The 23297-nt window shown below is 44.2% G+C and overlaps 1 pseudogene across 1 annotated transcript in view; it reads right to left on the reverse strand.

Annotated features, from left to right (window-relative positions):
- The window catches only part of LOC106571091 (sushi domain-containing protein 6-like), a 59898-nt pseudogene extending 36917 nt beyond the window's left edge, over positions 1 to 22981 (reverse strand). Inside the window, exons 1-2 of the transcript XR_006759136.1 lie at positions 22712 to 22981; positions 8288 to 8450 (exon numbers count right to left, since the gene is read on the reverse strand). The product of XR_006759136.1 is annotated as a sushi domain-containing protein 6-like (transcript). The remainder of the gene's footprint in view (positions 1 to 8287; positions 8451 to 22711) is intronic.
- Between the last annotated feature and the right edge of the window lie 316 nt (positions 22982 to 23297).

Here is a 23297-nt window from a genome sequence, read left to right on the forward strand (position 1 = left end):
AGCCTAGCCTACACTCGCCCATTACCAAGGAGTAGCACAAACTTCTCTTCTCAACTCATAAACACACACACACACACACACACACACACACACAGTTCCAGATACAAGAGAGAGATCTAGGGCAACCATGATGACATATAGCCTAGCCTACACTCTCATTACCAGGGAGTAGCCTAGCCTAAACTTCTCTTTCACAACAGTCACTTCACAACTCACGAGTCTTCGACAGTGGTGTAACACAGTAAGTCATACAAAGAGAAACCAAAGTGTTTCTAAAATGCTGACCACACCGCTCACTTCACGTGCGCGAGCGTTGCAGAATAAATTTTAACATACATGTTATTCAATTATTGCACCCACACTGCTTGCGCGCCAACGAGCGTCTGCGATGCCATGTGCTAAAATAGAAGTCAGTTCTATTTGTGACGCTGAACACGGTGAAAGTCCTGCCTCTCCCATCTCCTCATTGGTTTATAGAAGCAGATACCCACGTGCCATCTCCTCAATGGTTATACCCACATGGGTGAATAAAAGATGAACTGAGTTTGGTCGGTTGTCGTGGTAACTATGAAAGTTAGTTACTATGAAAGTCCAAAGGCAAAAAGGCCTGGAAGGAGAGATGACGAGAAAATATTTGGTTGACCGTTTTATGTGTAGATTAATTGTCGGAGTAGAGGACCTTGTGCATTTCAGGTAAAATACCAACCCAACGTTTATATCCCAGGACAAATTAGCTAGCAACAGCAAGCTAGCTAAATAGGACAAATTAGCTAGCAACAGCAAGCTAGCTAAATAGGACAAATTAGCAAACAACTGCAAGCTAGCTAGCTAAATTTCCATAAATGTTTTATGCTTTTCAACCTGGCCCCAAATTAATATAATTGGTTCAGAGTTCGTTTTGATGTTACAACCTGTGTGTCCTGATCGCGTTTGGTGTGGCAGGACAAAATCAATTTGCGCACGATGGCGCGTGGCCGGTTTGGGTACGGTGTAACACAGACGCAGCAGCCTCGGCCCTCAGCAGCAGAAGTGAGAGCTTATCAGTGCTAGACAAAGAGAACTGTGAGAGATTCATATGAAGCCAAGAGAATGGAAAACAAATCAGAGGCCAAACACAAAACAAGTATTTGAGGACAAAAAGAAAGACAGAAGTGTGTGAACAGACCAAACATGGGAATAAACCCTCCATGGTCCTCTCCTCCTCCACTTCTCTCTCTCTCTCTGCTATACAAAGAGACATCAGTTTGTTCTGGGCCAGAGCTGGGGGCCATTTTAACAGAACACGTCTCGTCGCCCACTGAACCCAGACTGAGAGACCAGGCCTGTGTGAGATTAATTTTTAGCCCCCAAACTGTTCACTTCCTGTCCCCATCCTAAGAATCAGCGAGAGGTTTACTCCTGACCATTTGATAAATGCTATGCTAGTAGAAAAATCAAGAGGCTGAATCAGAGTAAAGGTGTTGTTTGTATACAGGCCTGGATCTTAGATCTACGTCTCAGAGGAAGAGAGTTTACTGTAACTAACTGGCTGTGTGCAATGAATTAACAAAACTAAGTTACACAATCAGTGGGAACTGCATCACTTTGTCTCTGTTCCCCCCCTCCTGACTGTCTGTGACAACTTCCTCTGGAACTACACACTCATCTACAGACAGACGCACAACAAGGGGCTATGCCAGATGTGTGTGTAACATAATAAATGTACTGTAGTGATTGGAGTACAGGCATGTAAGTACAACCACACTACGCATCCGTTTTCATACACTGTACTATTCAAGGTTTACTGTGCTAAGCTCTTTGAAGCCTGTTCGGCACAACAAGTCTCAGTATGCACACGTAAAGGCCTACATTTCTGCTCAGTATTCACCTCTATTCCCCTGCCGTGACTTTGTTTGTATGCGGATGGAATAAGACTGTCAAGAATAATGGACTTTGAGGATTTGATATTCATGAAAGCCTCCAGCAGAACAATCATCCGACTCATTTATATATATATATATATATATATATATATATATATATATATATATATATATATATATATATATATATATATATATATATAAAAATATATAAAATGCGCCCTGGGCTAACCTGTGACAATAACATATTATGGCGGAGCATATGAGGTGTGGATCGAGGAGAAGAAATTAAGGTTTGTTTGAAAACATCAAACCCTTGCTACCGCCCGTCCTTGTTGCCTCAAAATCGACCCAAAAGATAATTGGAGGAGGAACGATCTAAGGTACCTCCCTCTGACCACCTCCTCCAATGAGATTTGAGAGGAATTAAAAGAGGAGACAAGGACAGCGGAAACATGATTTACCGGCTAGTAACTTTTTCAGACAAAGCCACAGACTAAGGAGACCAAACCACAGGATGAGAGATATGAAATAAAGATAAATAAACATGGGCTTGTAAAGCTGATAACGATATGTTCCTGCCAGGGATGCCATCTCTGCGATTTGTTTATCTGCTGGGAATGAGGCTGGGGCAGCAACACACTCGGGAATATATGGGTCCGATTGGCAGAGGCACGTACACACTCCGCCTGAGGACACAAACTCCTTGCTCTCCTGCAGATGAAGGTGGGAGTGTGTGTGTGTGAGAGAGAGAACGTGAGCCTGAAAACGAGCCCCCATGAGCTCTCCGTGACTCACGAGCGTTACACAAGACCGTAACCCTAACACGCTTACACAGGAGCCAATGCTAACCGGCACGCGGCAAACACACATCCACCCACACACACGAGGACCAAGTCGAGGACAAAGTCGAGGACCAAGTCTCACTTTGTAGACTTGAGGAAATTACACCAACTTCTATGTCTGTGCTCTGCACCTCCAAAAATGAATCTAACAACACTTCACTGCCAGTCAGTTTTGCTGCGCGAGGTGGGATATAGGATTCGTATTTCTTTGTGCGATTAGCAGCTATGAAACAAAAACATAGCTGCATAACAGAAAATAAATACTGCAGCATTTTTTCTACTGATACTTGATTTGACTATTAATTTAATGTAGAGCCCTGCAAATTGACCACCCGCCAACGTGGCTGGTAAAATATACATTCTTACCCACCAATACCTCAATATACCCCCATTTGGTGGGTGTTAATTTTATGACCTGGCTGTGACGGTGGATGATAGCCAAATGAACGCAGTCACCGTTATAACCGTGAGGGGGGTGTTGCCTAGGCAACCAAATACTTGTTTGCTACACCACCTTGCTTGTTTCATCACCTTGTTAAGAGTCCATGTTAACTGCAGAAACAGACTCAAATGCAATGTAAAAAAAAAACTGTTATGGTTATTTTCATGACAGTCTCATCCATTACCGTCGGTTACATGGTTATATACGGTAATTGCGCCAGCTATAGTTTATAATATGCTTTGTGGAAAGTAACTAGAATGGGGGGGGCGACGACGACGACCAATAGTTACTTTGGAGGTGACTACACTTATTTGAATACAGATCACACCTTTTCGAATCTATTTGAATACAGATCTGAGAAAGCATCTACTTTTTACAAATATGTGAATACAGATCTCAGGAAGTAACTACTTTTCAGAAACCATGGAAGGGCTGTATCTGGAACTGCATTTTACGGTAGGTATAAATAAGGGTAAGTATAAATACGTTGTGACAGTTAACTACTGTATGACTTTCAACATGCCACTGAAGAAAAGGCAATTTATTGTAAGATACCTGAAAATACTGCAGGAACATTAGATAAACACTCTCAAACTGTTTCAGCTAGTTGTCCATCTGCAGCTTGCCTGCCAATGCATGCGTTGTCCCAACCAAGTACCCGAGCTAACTGGCTAAAGTTGTCTAGCATGCTAGCTAGCTACTTCCAGACACAAAATGAGAGAACACCTCACTGACCATTTTAATCATCCTAGCAGAGCTGTTTAGGCTGTTTTCATGTTATATACACAGCGTTCGTGACTTATTCTTACTTTTTTTGACTACGTTTACTGACACCAGTCATATTCAGCGGGTGTTGCACATTCGTAAATTCCTCTGAAATCGGAGTAGATCGCAAGTTCACTCTGGCTAGCTGACTCAAGAGATAAGCTAACTAGATAACAGTCGCTTAGCATAGCTTGGTAGCAAAGGATTTCACATTTCTTGCTAGCTAACCAAATGAAATGACATGTGCATCTCTAGCTGCGTAGCCAACGAAAAACGATACGGGGGGGGGGGGGGGGGAGGCAGTCACTCAACCACTCCTCCAATGACATGACGTCCTCCTAGGAGCTAGCTAGCCAACATTAGGCTCTGCATTTTTAACTTACTACATAAATAGATACATAGCATATTAGCCACGTTATTATGACGGACGTGTGATCATTGCCCTTGCTAGTTTGATTGTATTGACATGCCCAGCCTTACATTTACATTTTAGTCATTTAGCAGACGCTCTTATCCAGAGCGACTTACAGTAGTGAATGCATACATTTCATACAATTTTTTTTTCTTTTCTTTTTGTTCTTTTTGCACTTTTTTTGCCTTAGTTACATTCGTTCGTTTTTGTCCAAAATATTGAGTCATTGAAACTGAAACAGTACATCCAGAATGGAGGCAGCAAACAATGTACCAGATCAGCTGTGATTTACAACCTGAAAGCAATATGTTTTGGACTACAAAAGAAATGTAGTGGTGAATTATATTGATCATGCATTGAACTGCATCCATCTATTCTGACAACAATGCCTCAGTGATGTACTGTGCAGTACACACTACCCTCTGTAGTGCCTTGCGGTCAGAGGCCGAGCAGTGATGCAGCCAATCAGGATGCTCTCGATGGTGCAGCTGTAGAACTTTTTGAGGATCTGAGGACCCATGCCAAAGCTTTTCAATATCCTGAGGGGGAATAGGCTTTCTCGTGGCCTCTTCACAACTGTCTTGGTGTGTTTGGACCATGATAGTTTGTTGGTGATGTGGACACCAAGGAACTTGAAGCTCTCAACCTGCTCCACTACAGCCCCGTCGATGAGAATGGGGGCATGCTCGGTCCTCCTTTTCCTGTAGTCCATAATCATCTCCTTTGTCTTGATCACGTTGAGGGACAGGTTGCTATCCTGGCACCACACTGCCAGGTCTCTGACCTCCTCCCTATAGGCTGTCTCATCGTTGTCGGTGATCAGGCCTGCCACTGTGGTGTAGTCGGCAAACTTAATGATGATGTTGGAGTCATGCCTGGCCATGCAGTCATGGGTGAACAGGGAGTACAGGAGGGGACTGAGCATGCACCCCTGAGGAGCCCCCGTGTTGAGGATCAGCGGGGCAGATGTTTTGTCTATGGATAATTCCTTCGACCTCTGGGCTTGGTTTTTTTCTCTGTCATGCACTGTCAGCTGTGGGACCTTATATAGACAGGTGTGTGCCTTTCCAAATCATGTCCGATCAATTGGATTTACCACAGGTGGACTCCAATCCAGTTGTAGAAACATCTCAATGTGTCACGACTTCCGCCGAAGTTGGTCCCTCTCCTTGTTTGGGCGGCATTCGGCGGTCGACGTCACCGGCCTTCTAGCCATCGCCGATCCACTTTTCATTTTCCATTTGTTTTGTCTTACACACCTGGTTTCTATCCCCCAATTACATGTTCAATATTTAACCCTCTGTCCCCCCATGTTTGTTTGTGAGTGATTGTTTCTATGTAGGAAGGTCCGTTATTGTGGGCTCTGTTTTTGTATTGCATTTATTATATGTTGAGTAAAATACGGTTATTTACTCATATCTGCTGTGCTGCACCTGACTCCCACACACAAACTTTCTTACACAAGGATGATCAATGGAAACAGGATGCACCTGAGCTCAATTTCAAGTCTCAATGCAAAGGGGCTGAATACTTATGTAAATAAGTTATTTATAAAAACCTGTTGTTGCTTTGTCATTATGGGATATTGTGTGTAGATTGCTGAGAAAAATAAATACTTGAATCCATTTTAGAATAAGGCTGTAACGTAACAAAATGTGGAAAAAGTCAAGGAGTCTGAATACTGTATTTAGACTAATTCAACTAAATGTTGTAGTTTTTGGTTCTTTATCAAATATTTGTCAGCCATTAAATGTATTACACAGTCACCTGTCACTCACCTACTCAGTGAGTAACATTACAATTACATTCATTACAGAATTCACAACATACTAAGTGTGTGCCCTCAGGCCCCTACTTCAATACCACATATCTACAATGCAAAATCCATGTGTACGTGTTTGTATAGCACTTATGTTATCATGTGTGTGTATGCATGTGCCTGTGTGTGTGTTACTTCACAGTCCCTGCTGTTCCATAAGGTGTATTTTTACCTGCTTTTTAAATCTGATTCTACTGCTTGCATCAGTTACCTGATGTGTAATACAGTTCCATGTAGTCATGGCTCTATGTAGTACTGTGCGCCTCCCATAGTCTGTTCTGGACTTGGGGACTGTGAAGAGACCTCTTGTGGCATGTCTTGTGGGGTATCCTTGGGTGTCCGAGCTGCGTGCTAGTATTTTAAAAACAGACAGCTCGGTACCTTCAGCTTGTCAACACTTCTTACAAAAACAAGCCAATCTCTCTTCCACTTTGAGCCATGAGAGATGGACATGCATATCATTAATGTTAGTTCTCCATGTACATTTAAGGGCCAGACGTGCTGCCCTGTTCTGAGTCAACTGCAATTTTCCCAAGTCCCTCTTTGTGGCACCTGACCACACAACTGAACAGTAGTCCAGGTGTGACAAAACTAGGGCATGTAGGACCTGCCTTGTTGATAGTGCTGTTAAAAAGGCAGAGCAACGCTTTATTATGGACAGACTTCTCCCCATCTTAGCTACTACTGCAGCAATATGTTTTGACCATGACAGTTTACAATCCAGGGTTACTCCAAGGAGTTTAGTCATGTCAACTTGCTCAATTTCCACATTATTCATTACGAGATGTAGCTGAGGTTTAGGGTTCAGTGAATGATTTCTAACTAACTGCAGCTCTTTGTTGAGTGTTGCAGTCATTTCAGTCACTGTAGTAGCTGACGTGTTATAGTGTTAAGTCATCCGCATACATAGACACACTGACCTGACTCAAAGCCAGTGGCATGTCGTTGGTAATGGTTCTTTACCATTCGGCCATCAGATTTGCCACCAATGCTCCTTATACATCACTGCACTCTATACTCCTCTGTAAACTGGTCATCTCTGTATACCCGTCGCAAGACCCACTTATTTATAAAACCCTCTTAGGCCTCACTCCCCCTTATCTGAGATACCAACTGCAGCCCTCATCCTCCACATACGACACCCGTTCTGCCAGTCACATTCTGTTAAATGTTCCAAAGCACACACATCCCTGGGTCGTTCGTCTTGTCAGTTCGCTGCAGCTAGCGACTAAAGCAAGCTCCAACAAACACTCAAACTGGAAAGTTTTATCTCAATTTCTTAATTCAAAGACTCAAATCACGGACATTCTTACTGACAGTTGTGGCTGCTTTGCGTGATGTATTGTTGTCTATACCTTCTTGCCCTTTGTGCTGTGGTCTATGCCCAATAATGTTTGTACCATGTTTTGTGCTGCTGCCATGTTGTTGTCATGTTGTGTTGCTACCATGCTGTGTTATCATGTGTTGCTGTTATGTTGTCGTCTTAGGTCTCTCTTTATGTAGTGTTGTCTCTCTTGTCGTGGTGTGAGTTTTGTCCTATATTTTTATTTAATTTATTTGTATTTTTAATCCCAGCCCTGTCCCCGCAGGAGGCCTTTTGGTAGGCCGTCATTGTAAATAAGAATTTGTTCTTAACCTTTATCTAACTAGGCAAGTCAGTTAAATAAAAAAATAAAAAAGTAAAGATTGAAAAAAAGCAAGGGGCCTAAACAGCTACCCTGGGGAATTCCTGCTTCAACCTGGATTATGTTTGAGAGGTTTCCATTAAAGAACACCCTCTGTGTTCTGTTAGACAAGTAACTCTTTATCCACATTATAGTAGGGGGTGTAAAGCCATAACACATACGTTTTTTTTCCCAGCAGCAGACTATGATCGATAATGCACTGAAGTATAACAAGACAGCCCCCACAATCAATCTCTCAGACAATCAGTCATTTGTGTAAGCGCTTTGCTTGTTGAGTGTTCTTCCCAATATGTGTGCTGAAAGTCTGTTGTCAATTAGTTTACTGTGAAATAGCATTGTATGTGGTCAAACAATTTTTTCCAGAAGTTTACTAAGGGTTGGTACCAGGGTGATTAGTCGGCTATTTGAGCCATTAAGGGTGTGGTGTGGGTATGGTCCGGCGGGAGTTGTCTCTTACCTGATGCGTGTCCTTGGGGGAGCAGGGCGAGGAAGAGGAAGAGGAGTACAGACGTAGCCAACCTGTGGACTGGAGAGGAAGCCAGGGCTCTCGTCTCACACAATACCATTCCATCGCTCATCTTTCCCCTGGATACCAGCTCTACAGTCCGCTGAGGTTCAACCTGCAGGGAGAGAAAGTTAGGGGAATTAGGGACAGATTAGTTCAGTACCAACAGCAAGGATTACATAACAGAGAGAGAACGCCAGAGGTACTCTGCAATAGGGCTGAGGCGGTCATGACATTTTGCAAGCCAGTAAATGTCATGCAAATGTTTGTATATTTTTTTATTTAACTAGGCGAATCAGTTAAGAACAAATTATTATTTACAATGACGGCCTACCCCGGCCAAACCCTAACCCGGACGACGCTGGGCCAATTGTGCGCCACCCTATGGAACTCCCAATCACAGCAGGTTGTGATTGGTCTACACACCTTAGAGTGTCTTAGAAATCACAACACATCGGCACCATGCTGCGACTACATATTCATGATTTGGAGAAAAAAAAAGTCACAAAAATAAAAATTGCACTCTGATTGCTACGCTTCCCGCGGGGAGAGAGAGAGAGAGACAATTGCATTGCTGCTCTGCTTGTGTAGCAAGCAAGTTAGGAGATATATAAATCAATGGACGATGGAATTAAAATAAAACTAAAAGTGAAACGAGAAGGAAAGGCTACAACATCCAAAAGCCAACAAGTAGGTTGCTACATATAATCTGAATGGAGTTATTTGTAGGCGTTAACTGTAGAATGGTAAGAAGTGCAGTAATGTTATAACTAGCCTCAATTAGCTAGCTTCTGTCAGTTTGATGTAGTCCAGACAGGTAGGCCAACTATATCATCAGATGGGATGATAAATAACTAGCATGAAGTTTGTTAACTCACTCGGGCTAGACTGTGTTTGTGGTCTGTCTCGCCTGCCAAGGTGCTCCGAGCCTCACGCATTTTATTTCACACACAGAGCCCCTCTCTCTAGTAGTCTATACTCTGTGCCTCTCTCTCAATTCAATTTAAGGGCTTTATTGGCATGAGAAACATGTTTACATTGTTAACCAGAGCTAACATTGATTTGGCAAAGTAGCAAAACAACTGGCTTTTCTGCTGCTTCCCTCACTCAGATCCATACGAGGGACGGGTCTGGTTGTCCTTAGGTCCGTTCGGGACGGGTTACATTTTTTATTTATTTATGCATTTTGGGCCCAGGGCATTCCAGTGTCCATTTCGGAACCTCTAACTCCCATCACCATTGTCCTCATCATTCAGATTATTCAAATTCAGTCAAAGTGTCTTTAACTTCTTAGAGATCAAATCCCTTTAGCGGGATTGATCTGACAACAGCCAGTGAAAGTGCAGGGCGCCAAATTCAAAACAACAGAAATCTCATAATAAAAATTTCTCAAACATACAAGTATTATACACCATTTTAAAGATACATTTCTTGTTACTCCAACCACACTGTCCGATTTCAAAAAGGCTTTACGGCGAAAGCATACCTTGTGATTATGTTAGGACAGCGACCTAGTCACAAAAAAACATAGCCATTTTCCAGCCAAAGAGAGGAGTCACAAAAAGCAGAAATAGAGATAAAATTAATCGCTAACCTTTGATGATCTTCATCAGATGGCAGTCACAGGACTTCATGTTAACCAATACATGCATGTTTTGTTCGATAAAGTTCATATTTATATCCAAAAATCTCAGTTTACATTGGCGCGTTATGTTCAGTAATGTTTTGCCTCCAAAATCCAGTGATTTTGCAGAGAGCCACATCAATTTACAGAAATACTCATCATAAACGTTGATACAAGATAAAAGTGTTTTACAAAGCATTAACGATACACTTCTCCTTAATGCAACCGCTGTGTCAGATTTCATAAAAGCTTTACGGCAAAAGCACACCATGCGATAATCTGAGTACAGCGCTCAGGCACCAAAACAAGCCATACAGATACCCGCCATGTTGTGGAGTCAACAGAAGTCAGAAATAGCATTATAAATATTCACTTACCTTTGATGATCTTCATCGGAATGCACTCCCAGGAATCCCAGTTCCACAATAAATGTTCGTTTTGTTCGATAAAGTCCATATTTATGTCCAAATACCTCCCTTTTGTTCACGCGTTCAGTCCAAAATGCAAAATGCGCGAGCACTAAGTTGAGACGAAGTCAAAAAAGTTCAATTACAGTTCGTAGAAACATGTCAAACGATGTATAGAATCAATCTTTAGGATTTTTTTCTATCATAAATCTTCAATAATATTCCAACCGGACAATTCCTTTGTCTTCAGAAATGAAAAGGAACTCAGCTCGCTCTCACGGCCGTGCGCATGGCCTTTTTCCAGACACCTGATTCCAATAGCTCTTATTCTCTCCCCATTCACAGTAGAAGCCTGAAACAACATTCTAAAGACTGTTGACATCTAGTGGAAGCCTTAGGAAGTGTAATATGACCCCATTTACACTGTATATTGGATAGGCAATCACTTGAAAAACTACAAACCTCAGATTTCCCACTTCCTGGTTGGATTTTTCTCAGGTTTTCGCCTGCCATATGAGTTCTGTTATACTCACAGACATCATTCAAACAGTTTTAGAAACTTCAGAGTGTTTTCTATCCAAATCTACTAATAATATGCATATATTAGCTTCTGGGCCTGAGTAGCAGGCAGTTTACTCTGGGCACGCTTTTCATCCGGACGTCAAAATACTGCCCCCTAGCCCAAAGAGGTTTTAACCTGTTAGGGCTAGGGGGCAGCATTGACACGGCTGGATAAAAAACATACCCGATTTAATCTGGTTACCACTCCTACTCAGTAACTAGAATATGCATATACTTATTACATATGGATAGAAAACACCCTAAATTTTCTAAAACTGTTTGAATGGTGTCTGTGAGTATAACAGAACTCAAATGGCAGGTCAAAACCTGAGAGATTCCTTTACAGGAAGTGGCCTGTCTGACCATTTCTGGAACTTCTTTGCCATCTCTATCATTTACTAAGGATCTCTGCTCTAACGTGACACTTCCCACGTCGTCCATAGGCTCTCATAGCCCGGGAAAAAAGAGAATGTCGTCATTCCAGCCCCAGGCTGAAACACATTATCGCCTTTCTCAAGTGGCCCATCAAGAGACACTAGCTTATGCGCGTGACCCCGACCGCCCCCGCCTTTGGGATTTTTTCCTCTGTTTGCCGAAAAGGAGATTCCCTGTCGGAATTTTATCGCTTTTCACGAGAAAAATGACGTAAAAATTGATTTTAAACAGCGGTTGACATGCTTCGACGTACGGCAATGGAATACTTTGAATTTTATTGTCAGGAATTGCGCCAAGCGCGACACTTCTTTACTATTTCGGATAGTGTCTGGAACGCATCGAACAAAAACGCCGCTATTCGGATATAACGATGGATTATTTTGGACCAAACCAACATTTGTTATTGAAGTAGACGTCCTGGGTGTGCATTCTGACGAAGACAACAAAAGGTAATGACATTTTTATAATAGTAAATATGATTATGGTGAGTGCTAAACTTGCCGGGTGTCTAAATAGCGAGCCCGTGATGCCTGGGCTATGTACTTAGAATATTGCAAAATGTGCTTTCACCAAAAGCTATTTTAAAATCGGACATATCGAGTGCATAGAGGAGGTCTGTATCTATAATTCTTAAAATAATTGTTATGCTTTTTGTGAACGTTTATCGTGAGTAATTTAGTAAAATGTTAGCGAATTCCCCGTAAGTTTGCGGGGGTATGCTAGTTCTGAACGTCACATGCTAATGTAAAAAGCTGGTTTTTGATATAAATATGAACTTGATTGAACAAAACATGCATGTATTGTATAACATAATGTCCTAGGGTTGTCATCTGATGAAGATCATCAAAGGTGAGTGCTGCATTTAGCTGTCTTCTGGGTTTTGGTGACATTATATGCTGGCTCGAAAAATGGGTGTCTGATTATTTCTGGCTTGGTACTCTGCTGACATAATCTAATGTTTTGCTTTCGTTGTAAAGCCTTTTTGAAATCGGACAGTGTGGTTAGATTAACGAGAGTCTTATCTTTAAATGGCTGTAAAATAGTCATATGTTTGAGAAATTGAAGTAATAGGATTTTGAAGATTTTGAAAATCGCGCCACAGGCTGGCAGTGGATGTTACGTAGGTGGGACGAATTCGTCCCGCCGGTCCCATAGAGGTTAAGAGCCTTGTACACCTGGATTGTACAATATTTGCACATTCTTCAAAACATTCTTCAAGGTCTGAGTGTCGTATAAGCTCTGTCAAGACACCCATTTTAAAGTCTTGCTATAGATTTTCAAGTCTATTTGAGTCTAAACTGTAACTAGGCCACTCGGAAACATTCAATGTCGTCTTGGTAAGCAACATCAGTGTATATTTAGCCTTGTGTTTTAGGTTATTGTTCTGCTGAAAGGGGAATTTGTCTCCCAGTGTCTGTTGGAAACCAGACTGAACCAGGTTTTCTTCAACAATTACCTTACAGATAATTGTCTGTGTGGTGTACAGACAAGGCATATAATTAACACTCGCCAATAGCGAAATGTAGGTAGATTGAGGTATTAGCGGGTAAGAATGTCTATTTCACACGTTGGCAGGTGGTCAATTTGCAGGGCTCTACAGTGCGAGCGTTACATTCACAAATAAAAAGTCAAAATTCAAGTATGAGTACATGGGGTGAGTTGCAGCAGAGTTGCAGCAGAGAAATGCTACAGTAGTCTGCTGCTAAAGTCTACAAAGTGAGACTTTGTCCTCGTGTTTTCTGCCTATTTACATTGTTTTGTTCACAAGCTCAGTTGTTTTTCAACGTTAGTTTGAGTCTGCTGCTTCAACTTATAGCAAAGAGACGCTCTAGTCAGATCCCAAATCTCTCTCACACACACACACACACACACACAACAGGACTTGAGTGGCCCCCTTACCACGGTAACCTCCAGCCCTTAACGGGACAGCTGAACATTTTGTCTCATCTGATATTTTGGTTAAAAGGCTCCGATCACAAAACAAGGCAGCAGCTACCCTTGCTGGGGTCCAGCAAAATTAAGGCAGTTTATACAATTTTTATGTAACTATGGCACAAAATATATATATATATATATATATATTGCTGGTAAAAAAAAAAAAAAAGAACTACCTGCCACAGCGGCTGGTGGGCCAAAAAAGTTAATTTCTGTAATACTTGATCTACATAGCTATGGAAACAGTGGCAACCACCCATTCATGCCAATAAAGCATGTATTGAATTGAGTGAGAGAGTCCAGACACAGGCCTACGTATCATTCCATTATGCATCCTACTACAGAGAACATTGTTTTTAATCGCCATCATCAATATGAAATTCCTCTGATCTCTACTGCTGCAGATAACTGATTTAATGATGCAGTCATTCTGCACTGTGATAGATGAGAGAGAGGTCATCTACTGGGATAGATGAGAGAGAGGTCATCTACTGGCATAGATGAGAGAGAGGTCATCTACTGGCATAGATGAGAGAGAGGTCATCTACTGGGATAGATGAGAGAGAGGTCATCTACTGGGATAGATGAGAGAGAGGTCATCTACTGGGATAGATGAGAGAGAGGGAGAGGTCATCTACTGGGATAGATGAGAGAGAGGGAGAGATCATCTACTGGGATAGATGAGAGAGGGAGAGGTCATCTACTGGGATAGATGAGAGAGGGAGAGGTCATCTACTGGGATAGATGAGAGAGAGGGAGAGGTCATCTACTGGGATAGATGAGAGAGGGAGAGGTCATCTACTGGGATAGATGAGAGAGAGGGAGAGGTCATCTACTGGGATAGATGAGAGAGAGGGAGAGGTCATCTACTGGGATAGATGAGAGAGAGGGAGAGGTAAAGGAAAATGGAGAAAGAGAGAGGGGGAAAAAAACAGACATTGGAGCTTTGATCACAGCAGAGAGAGAAACCGAGCGAGACAGAAATGACCCTTAGCCCCCCCCCTCTCTCAATCCCTCAGTGAAACTACCCTTAGCCCCCCTCCCTCAGTGAAACTACCCTTAGCCCCCCCCTCCCTCCCTCAGTGAAACTACCCTTAGCCCCCCCCTCCCTCCCTCAGAGAAACTACCCTTAGCCCCCCCCTCCCTCCCTCCGTGAAACTACCCTTAGCCCCCCCCCTCCCTCCCTCCGTGAAACTACCCTTAGCCGCCCCTCCCTCAGTGAAACTACCCTTAGCCCCCCTCCCTCCCTCCCTCCCTCCCTTTGAGAAACTACCCTTAGCCCCCCCTTTTCCCTCAGAGAAACTACCCTTAGTCCCCCCTCCCTCAGTGAAACTACCCTTAGCCCCCCCTCAGAGAAACTACCCTTAGCCCCCCTCCCTCAGAGAAACTACCCTTAGCCCCCCCTCCCTCCCTCAGAGAAACTACCCTTAGCCCCCCCTCCCTCCCCCCTCCCTCAGAGACACTACCCTTAGCCCCCCTCCCTCCCCCCTCCCTCAGAGACACTACCCTTAGCCCCCCCTCCCTCCGAGAAACTACCCTTAGCCCCCCCTCCCTCCCTCAGAGAAACTACCCTTAGCCCCCCCTCCCTCCCTCAGAGAAACTACGCTTAGCCCCCCCTCCCTCCCTCAGAGAAACTACCCTTAGCCCCCCTCCCTCCCTCAGAGAAACTACCCTTAGCCCCCCCTCCCTCCCTCAGAGAAACTACCCTTAGCCCCCTCCCTCCCTCAGAGAAACTACCCGTAGCCCCCCCTCCCTCCCTCAGAGAAACTACCCTTAACCCCCCTTCCCTCAGAGAAACTACCCTTAGCCCCCCCTCCCTCAGAGAAACTACCCTTAGCCCCCCTTCCCTCAGAGAAACTACCCTTAGCCCCCCCCTCCCTCAGAGAAACTACCCTTAGCCCCCCCTCCCTCAGAGAAAATACCCTTAGCCCCCCCTCCCTCACAGAAACTACAGGTAACACTCAGCTCTAGCAGATTAAAAAAAAAAAGAAAAAAAAGGAGAAAAAACAAATCCACATCAAGGAATTAAGATCATTAACACAAATGAGATCCAGGTGTAGAACCTTCATTACTGGGTAGCAATTAGGGAGCGATAGCCTAGTGTTATGCTGTATGAGTCAGCGGCAATAGCAGGCTAGCCTGGCAGGCAGTTTGCATCAGGAGAGTGGAGGGCAGTGGGCCCATTAGCTCAGAGCTAGCCAGTAGTCACAACCAGCCTGCTGATCTGGTAGCTATTAGCATGGCTACTGAACCTAGCAGTAGCACGACTTAGCAGCTCCCCCCTCCCCCCCCCTCCCCCCCCCCTTGTGGCCCATGAAAATCCGTTCCGATCCCCTTCTGCCACCTTGCGTTCTGCTCCCCGGTAGAAAGACAGTTACCTGCACACCAGCTGGTGGGAGGTGGTAAACACTCTACGCTGGCACTACATCGTGCCAAAGGGCCATAGTCTGAACAGAACAGCCAACATCATCATCATCATAGCATTGGTTGCACTTGCAATGCACTCTGGGATATTCTGTAGAGCTTTGTTGACGTAGATGGACTCTGTAAGGACAAGATGGCCCGCCTCTCTAACCAACAAACAAACAAAAACACACACAATCAACATCAACTGTCATATTGTGTTAGTTCAAAGGACCTCTTCAGGTGTAGCCTAGCTGTTTGCATAGCAGGGCTGCTGTGATATATGTGAAGAGAAGCCGAATACAGAATGAGCTTGATTACATTCTCAAGCCTGAGAATTTGAGAAGTAAAATGAAAAATAAATGAATCCAAAGTTGCAAAATTCTGCAACACAAAGCAGCCTGATTGGCTGTAGGAATAAGATGACCAGGAGCGTGAAGGGCCATATTTTTTTGTTTTACCTTGTGAATATATTGTGTGTAATTTATCTTTTACATTCCTAAAATCGTTTGACCTCGTATCTGCCTCCTCCAAGGTCTTCTTGTGTTGTCCTCTGCAGAGTAAGGTAGCGTGCTGCGTGATCTATTCACTCAAGGAGGATGGCACCACCACACAGCCTGCTATTCGTCGTACCGACACATAACCTAGTCGTCGTACCGACACATAACCTAGTCGTCGTACCGACACATAACCTAGTCGTCGTACCGACACATAACCTAGTCGTCGTACCGACACATAACCTAGTCGTCGTACCGGCACATAACCTAGTCGTCGTACCGGCACATAACCTAGTCGTCGTACCGGCACATAACCTAGTCGTCGTACCGGCACATAACCTAGTCGTCGTACCGGCACATAACCTAGTCGTACCGGCACATAACCTAGTCGTACCGGCACATAACCTAGTCGTCGTACTAACACATAACCTAGTCGTCGTACTAACACATAACCTAGTCGTCGTACTAACACATAACCTAGTCGTCGTACTAACACATAACCTAGTCGTCGTACTAACACATAACCTAGTCGTCGTACTAACACATAACCTAGTCGTCGTACTAACACATAACCTAGTCGTACCAACACATAACCTAGTCGTCGTACCAACACATAACCTAGTCGTCGTACCAACACATAACCTAGTCGTCGTACCAACACATAACCTAGTCGTCGTACCAACACATAACCTAGTCGTCGTACCAACACATAACCTAGTCGTCGTACCAACACATAACCTAGTCGTCGTACCAACACATAACCTAGTCGTCGTACCAACACATAACCTAGTCGTCGTACCAACACATAACCTAGTCGTACCAACACATAACCTAGTCGTACCAACACATAACCTAGTCGTACCAACACATAACCTAGTCGTACCAACACATAACCTAGTCGTACCAACACATAACCTAGTCGTCGTACCAACACATAACCTAGTCGTCGTACCACCACATAACCTAGTCGTCGTACCAACACATAACCTAGTCGTACCAACACATAACCTAGTCGTCATACTAACACATAACCTAGTCGTCATACTAACACATAACCTAGTCGTCATACTAACACATAACCTAGTCGTCATACTAACACATAACCTAGTCGTCATACTAACACATAACCTAGTCGTCATACTAACACATAACCTAGTCGTCATACTAACACATAACCTAGTCGTCGTACCAACACATAACCTAGTCGTCGTACCAACACATAACCTAGTCGTCATACTAACACATAACCTAGTCGTCGTACTAACACATAACCTAGTCGTCGTACTAACACATAACCTAGTCGTCGTACTAACACATAACCTAGTCGTCGTACTAACACATAACCTAGTCGTCGTACTAACACATAACCTAGTCGTACCAACACATAACCTAGTCGTACCAACACATAACCTAGTCGTACCAACACATAACCTAGTCGTCATACTAACACATAACCTAGTCGTCATACTAACACATAACCTAGTCGTACTAACACATAACCTAGTCGTACTAACACATAACCTAGTCGTACTAACACATAACCTAGTCGTACTAACACATAACCTAGTCGTACTAACACATAACCTAGTCGTACTAACACATAACCTAGTCGTACTAACACATAACCTAGTCGTACTAACACATAACCTAGTCGTACCAACACATAACCTAGTCGTACCAACACATAACCTAGTCGTACTAACACATAACCTAGTCGTACTAACACATAACCTAGTCGTACTAACACATAACCTAGTCGTACTAACACATAACCTAGTCGTACTAACACATAACCTAGTCGTACTAACACATAACCTAATATTGCTCTGCTCCTAAAGCCCAGCCTTTCCGTTGAGCTCTGCTCTCAGTTGGCCCTTCATGAAAGCATTGTTTTGACCTGTCGTCAACGCCTTCTTAAGGAACGTAACAATGACAATAGAAATGAATGTTTCATACTGTGAGCAACACCTTCAAAGTTTGAACAAACTGGCCTATCAACAGAACACTTCCTTAAACAAACAGTCTGGTCCCCAGGCTTACAATACAACTGCCAATGAAACGGATACGTTACTGGAAATAAATTGGTACAAAACCAAAATAATTAATTTAGCCTAGTTGTCTGAGTTGATGTGATTCTGGATGTTGTGTCATAGATGAGTTAGTTAATTTTACAACTCATGTAATCTCATGACAGACGAAACAGAGTATCTAGTCCGTAAGCAGGCGAGATTTGGTTCTGGGTGTCGAAATTACAACCCATGTTCCTGAATATCAAATTGAATCCTTACAAGAAATAAACATTGTCCCTGGTCAGCGCATGGTGAGGTCAGTACAGTGTTTTCAGTCAAATCTGATGACCTACTTGTAACTTCTCACATCTTGGTCCTGTCCCATATGACACCCTATTCCCTATATAGGCTAGTGCACTACTTTTGACAATGGCCTATAGGCCTCTGGTCAAAAGTAGCACATTATATAGGGAAAGTAGTGCACTGTATAGGGAATAGGCTGCCATTTGGGACGCAGTCCCTTCTGTCTGGTTAAGGGGGGAAAAGCTCTCAGTCCTACTCCACTGTCACCAGAATGCTGCTGTAAGTCAGTCCTACTCCACTGTCACCAGAATGCTGCTGTAAGTCAGTCCTACTCCACTGTCACCAGAATGCTGCTGTAAGTCAGTCCTACTCCACTGTCGCCTGAATGCTGCTGTAAGTCAGTCCTACTCCACTGTCGCCTGAATGCTGCTGTAAGTCAGTCCTACTCCACTGTCACCTGAATGCTGCTGTAAGTGAGTACTACTCCACTGTCACCTGAATGCTGCTGTAAGTCAGTCCTACTCCACTGTCACCTGAATGCTGCTGTAAGTCAGTCCTACTCCACTGTCACCTGAATGCTGCTGTAAGTCAGTCCTACTCCACTGTCACCTGAATGCTGCTGTAAGTGAATACTACTCCACTGTCACCTGAATGCTGCTGTAAGTCAGTACTACTCCACTGTCACCTGAATGCTGCTGTAAGTCAGTCCTACTCCACTGTCACCTGAATGCTGCTGTAAGAGAGTACTACTCCACTATCACCTGAATGCTGCTGTAAGTGAGTACTACTCCACTGTCACCTGAATGCTGCTGTAAGTGAGTACTACTCCACTATCACCTGAATGCTGCTGTAAGTGAGTACTACTCCACTGTCACCTGAATGCTGCTGTAAGTCAGTCCTACTCCACTGTCACCTGAATGCTGATGTAAGAGAGTACTACTCCACTGTCACCTGATTGCTGATTGCTGCTGTAAATCAGATTACAAGCTCAGTAAAATCCCAGTGGAAAATTGTGTCTAATGTCAAAGGGCTTTTTGAAAAAAGGAACATTCTTAATGTGTTGTTCTCAACTCCTCCCTCAGACAAAAGTGGGCCTGATGTTTGTCAACAACATCAAAATAGTCCTCCTGGTCATGAGGTATCCTTATCTTGTTCTCCAGTCAGTCATGTGAGCCTAATGTATATTAGCACAACACGCCTAAGGATCTCAACTTCTGAAGGAGGGAAGGAAATAGAGGATAGAGGAATGGGAGGGGAGTGAGAGAGACTTGGGGAAGAATGCAGGGACTCCTCCACTCCAACGTGCTGTGGTTTCCCTGCTGCCCATGGCTTCTAGAGCGCAAAGACAGAAGGGGGAGAGAGAGCGAGAGAGAGAGCGCAGGGGAGAGAGAGAGAGCAGGGGAGAGAGAACGAGAGAGAGCAGGGGAGAGAGAGAGAGCAGGGGAGAGAGAACAAGAGAGAGAGAGAGAGAGCGCGTGCAGGGGAGAGAGAGAGGGCGCAGGGGAGAGAGAGAGGGCGCAGGGGAGAGAGAGAGAGAGCGCAGGGGAGAGAGAGAGAGCGAGCGCAGGGGAGAGAGAGAGCGAGCGCAGGGGAGAGAGAGAGCGAGCGCAGGGGAGAGAGAGAGAGCGAGCAGGGGAGAGAGAGAGAGCGAGCAGGGGAGAGAGAGAGAGAGAGAGAGAGAGAAGGGGAGAGAGAGAAGGGGAGAGAGAGAGAGAGCGAGCAGGGGAGAGAGAGAGAGCGAGCAGGGGAGAGAGAGAGAGCGAGCAGGGGAGAGAGAGAGAGCGAGCAGGGGAGAGAGAGAGAGCGAGCAGGGGAGAGAGAGAGAGCGAGCAGGGGAGAGAGAGAGAGCGAGCAGGGGAGAGAGAGAGAGAGCGAGCAGGGGAGAGAGAGAGAGAGAGTGAGCAGGGGAGAGAGAGAGAGAGAGAGAGGGGAGAGAGAGAGAGAGAGAAGGGGAGAGAGAGAGAAGGGGAGAGAGAGAGAAGGGGAGAGAGAGAGAAGGGGAGAGAGAGAGAGAAGGGGAGAGAGAGAGAGAGAGCAGGGGAGAGAGAGAGAGAGAGAGAGAGAGAGAGAGAGCAGGGGAGAGAGAGAGAGAGAGAGAGCAGGGAAGAGAGAGAGAGAGCAGGGGAGAGAGAGAGAGAGCAGGGGAGAGAGAGAGAGAGAGAGCAGGGGAGAGAGAGAGAGAGAGCAGGGGAGAGAAGGCATGTGTCTGGAGCTCAAAGAGAACAGGGGGTAGAGAGGGAGCGAAGGCATGTGCCTGGGAACAGAGCACTCAGTGTGCCAGGGAACAGCCGTGAAGAGATTGCCATCTGATAGGCCTGACTAATGCCTTGAGTTCAGCCCTCTACTCTGATGGAGCTGATGGAGTGAGGCTGGGGCTGAGAGGAGAGAACCCAGACTGAGGCATAGAGAAAGAAGCATAAGGAGGGGCCTTCCTATGGAGAGAGAGACAGCATGGGGAGGGAGAGAAAGAGAGAAGGACAGAAAGAGTAGGAGCAGAGAGGAAGAGGCAACCACCACATATCTATCCACCAAAATAAGCCTAAGAGAGGAATCTTCTATGGAGGTTTTACTCCGCCCAAAATCTGGCCACCAACATTTTTTTGTATGAGGTTAATGAGTGAGTGTCATATTTGGTCAACAAAATGTTTTGTTGCTAATTTGAAACTATTTATATTCGACCAAATAAGCATCACTTTGCCCATCCCTGCTCTATGCTGCCTGCTGTACAAGAGACAGGGTGATTTACCTTCTCTGAGATTTCAAAACTGATTTGTTGCTTATCAAATTCTACTTACCTACTTTGTTGTCTTAATTACTTTGTAATTATAAATTACTTTAACTGGGCTGTGATATAACCACAATATGTACGTCAACCGCTTAAACTAAAAAATATATATAATAATCTATTAACTGGCCTAGCAGACTTGGCAAAACGTAAATATAGAATGTCCTCATACTAGTACAGCTGATGCTGAATCAGCACGAGTCACACGCGTTAACACGTGCAACTGTACTGCCAGCTAAACAGAGTGCAGTGCGCCTGCCCGACAGACCGACCGACTGTACACACACACATACATACATCTACATACAGTCCTCGGTGTCCACATCACTAAGGATCTATCATGGTACACACACACACACACACACACACACACACACACACACACACACACACACACACACACACACACACACACACACACACACACACACACACACACACACACACACACACACACACACACACACACAATTTGAACATTCAGATTTATTGCAACAATGTATCACTAAAGCGTTAAGATTACAACAATTACAGACTGTAGGTTGAAATGCATTGCTAGTGATCTGCTGGCATGTCAGGACATGTCAACATGTAAAACGGTTGGGAAATATTACTGAGAGCCAATATTACAGCCCTAAGGTTACCACAATGTAGGTTACTACTGTAACTGGATAACTAGCTAATAAATGATATTCTGTTTATTAGACATAGGTTATTGTAACAAAAAGAGTCCCAGTCTATTGTAGTAACACCCATCTAAAAGGGATGGGCGACTTGTATAATCACATTGTTATGTCTTTTACGAACTGGTTATCAGTAACTTTTTATGGTCCTACTGGTAGATAGGTATTATGGTATCTATTTTTACTAGGCATTGTGACCCCCCCCCCCCGGTTAATCATCCACAACACAACGGGTTTCCTTCCTCATTACAATGGCCCTTGGCCGACCTTTCTATCTCTGTTGTGGCAAAAGACCCACTGACTGACATGCCGTTGTTGGTTTACAAACACTGAAGATCTTTTGAAGGTTCAAATCACCTGAATGGTCAGATAGCCTTGAAAATTACAGATCAACACAAAAATCCCCAAAGTTCAAACCCGCTAACTAGATCTTACGTTAGCTAGCCAACCTAGTCCCCTAGGACATTGTTGAGCTCCCATAGAAGGTTAGCAGTAACTTAGTTAACCACACGGATGTTGGCAAAAATAACAAAAAGTATTAACTAGTAACATTTGTTTCTGTTTTTCACTGGTACAAAAAAAATAGAAAATAGGCCTAAACCAAGCAGGAGGCCAACATCAGAATATCATAGTGACAGAGAGGGAGATCCTAGCAGCGCCACTATGCAGCACAAGCCAGACAGATTCCCGTATGCTTACCGGTAGTTTCAGACAAACAGAAACAAGACACTTACCAACGAAAAGCCTAAATACCTTCAAGCCCTCCTCTTCGTTCTCACTGTCGGGACATGGACTCAAATAATTCAAAAATAGACAGACTATTCTCCAATTGTTAAAAGTTAAGTGCGAAATGGCTTAGTTCGTATGGTATTGTCCTTTCCTTCGCTTCGTCCTAAAAAAAGCTAACCGGTTTCGTTCTTCTTTCTCAGTGTGAGGTAAGCGGAAACACACCAGCCGCCTCGCTTTCGCACGGTGTCCATGGGAACCAGTGGTCGACACTGCAGTCAGGCAAAATGACTGTATAAGTCAATGAACGATAGAGGCCTCTAGTGGCCAAAAGCCCGTATTAGCATGGGAAGCGCCATTGAGGGCTTCCACCATTTTAATGTAGCCAACTGGATGGGACAGACTTCCCAACTTTATTGGCTGATCCCTCTTGGTAAACCTGTTGGAGTCATGTCCAACCAGGTCATCAGGAGGATTCAGCCAATCGTGAAGAAGAAAAATGACCACCTGAGAAAACCAGCTAGAGAGAATAAGAGAAAATCCCCAAATCCAGATGTACAAAACTGGTACAGACATACCCAAGACGACGCAAAA

The sequence above is a fragment of the Salmo salar genome, chromosome ssa15 (assembly GCF_905237065.1).
Source record: "Salmo salar chromosome ssa15, Ssal_v3.1, whole genome shotgun sequence".
Classification (NCBI taxonomy): domain Eukaryota; kingdom Metazoa; phylum Chordata; class Actinopteri; order Salmoniformes; family Salmonidae; genus Salmo; species Salmo salar.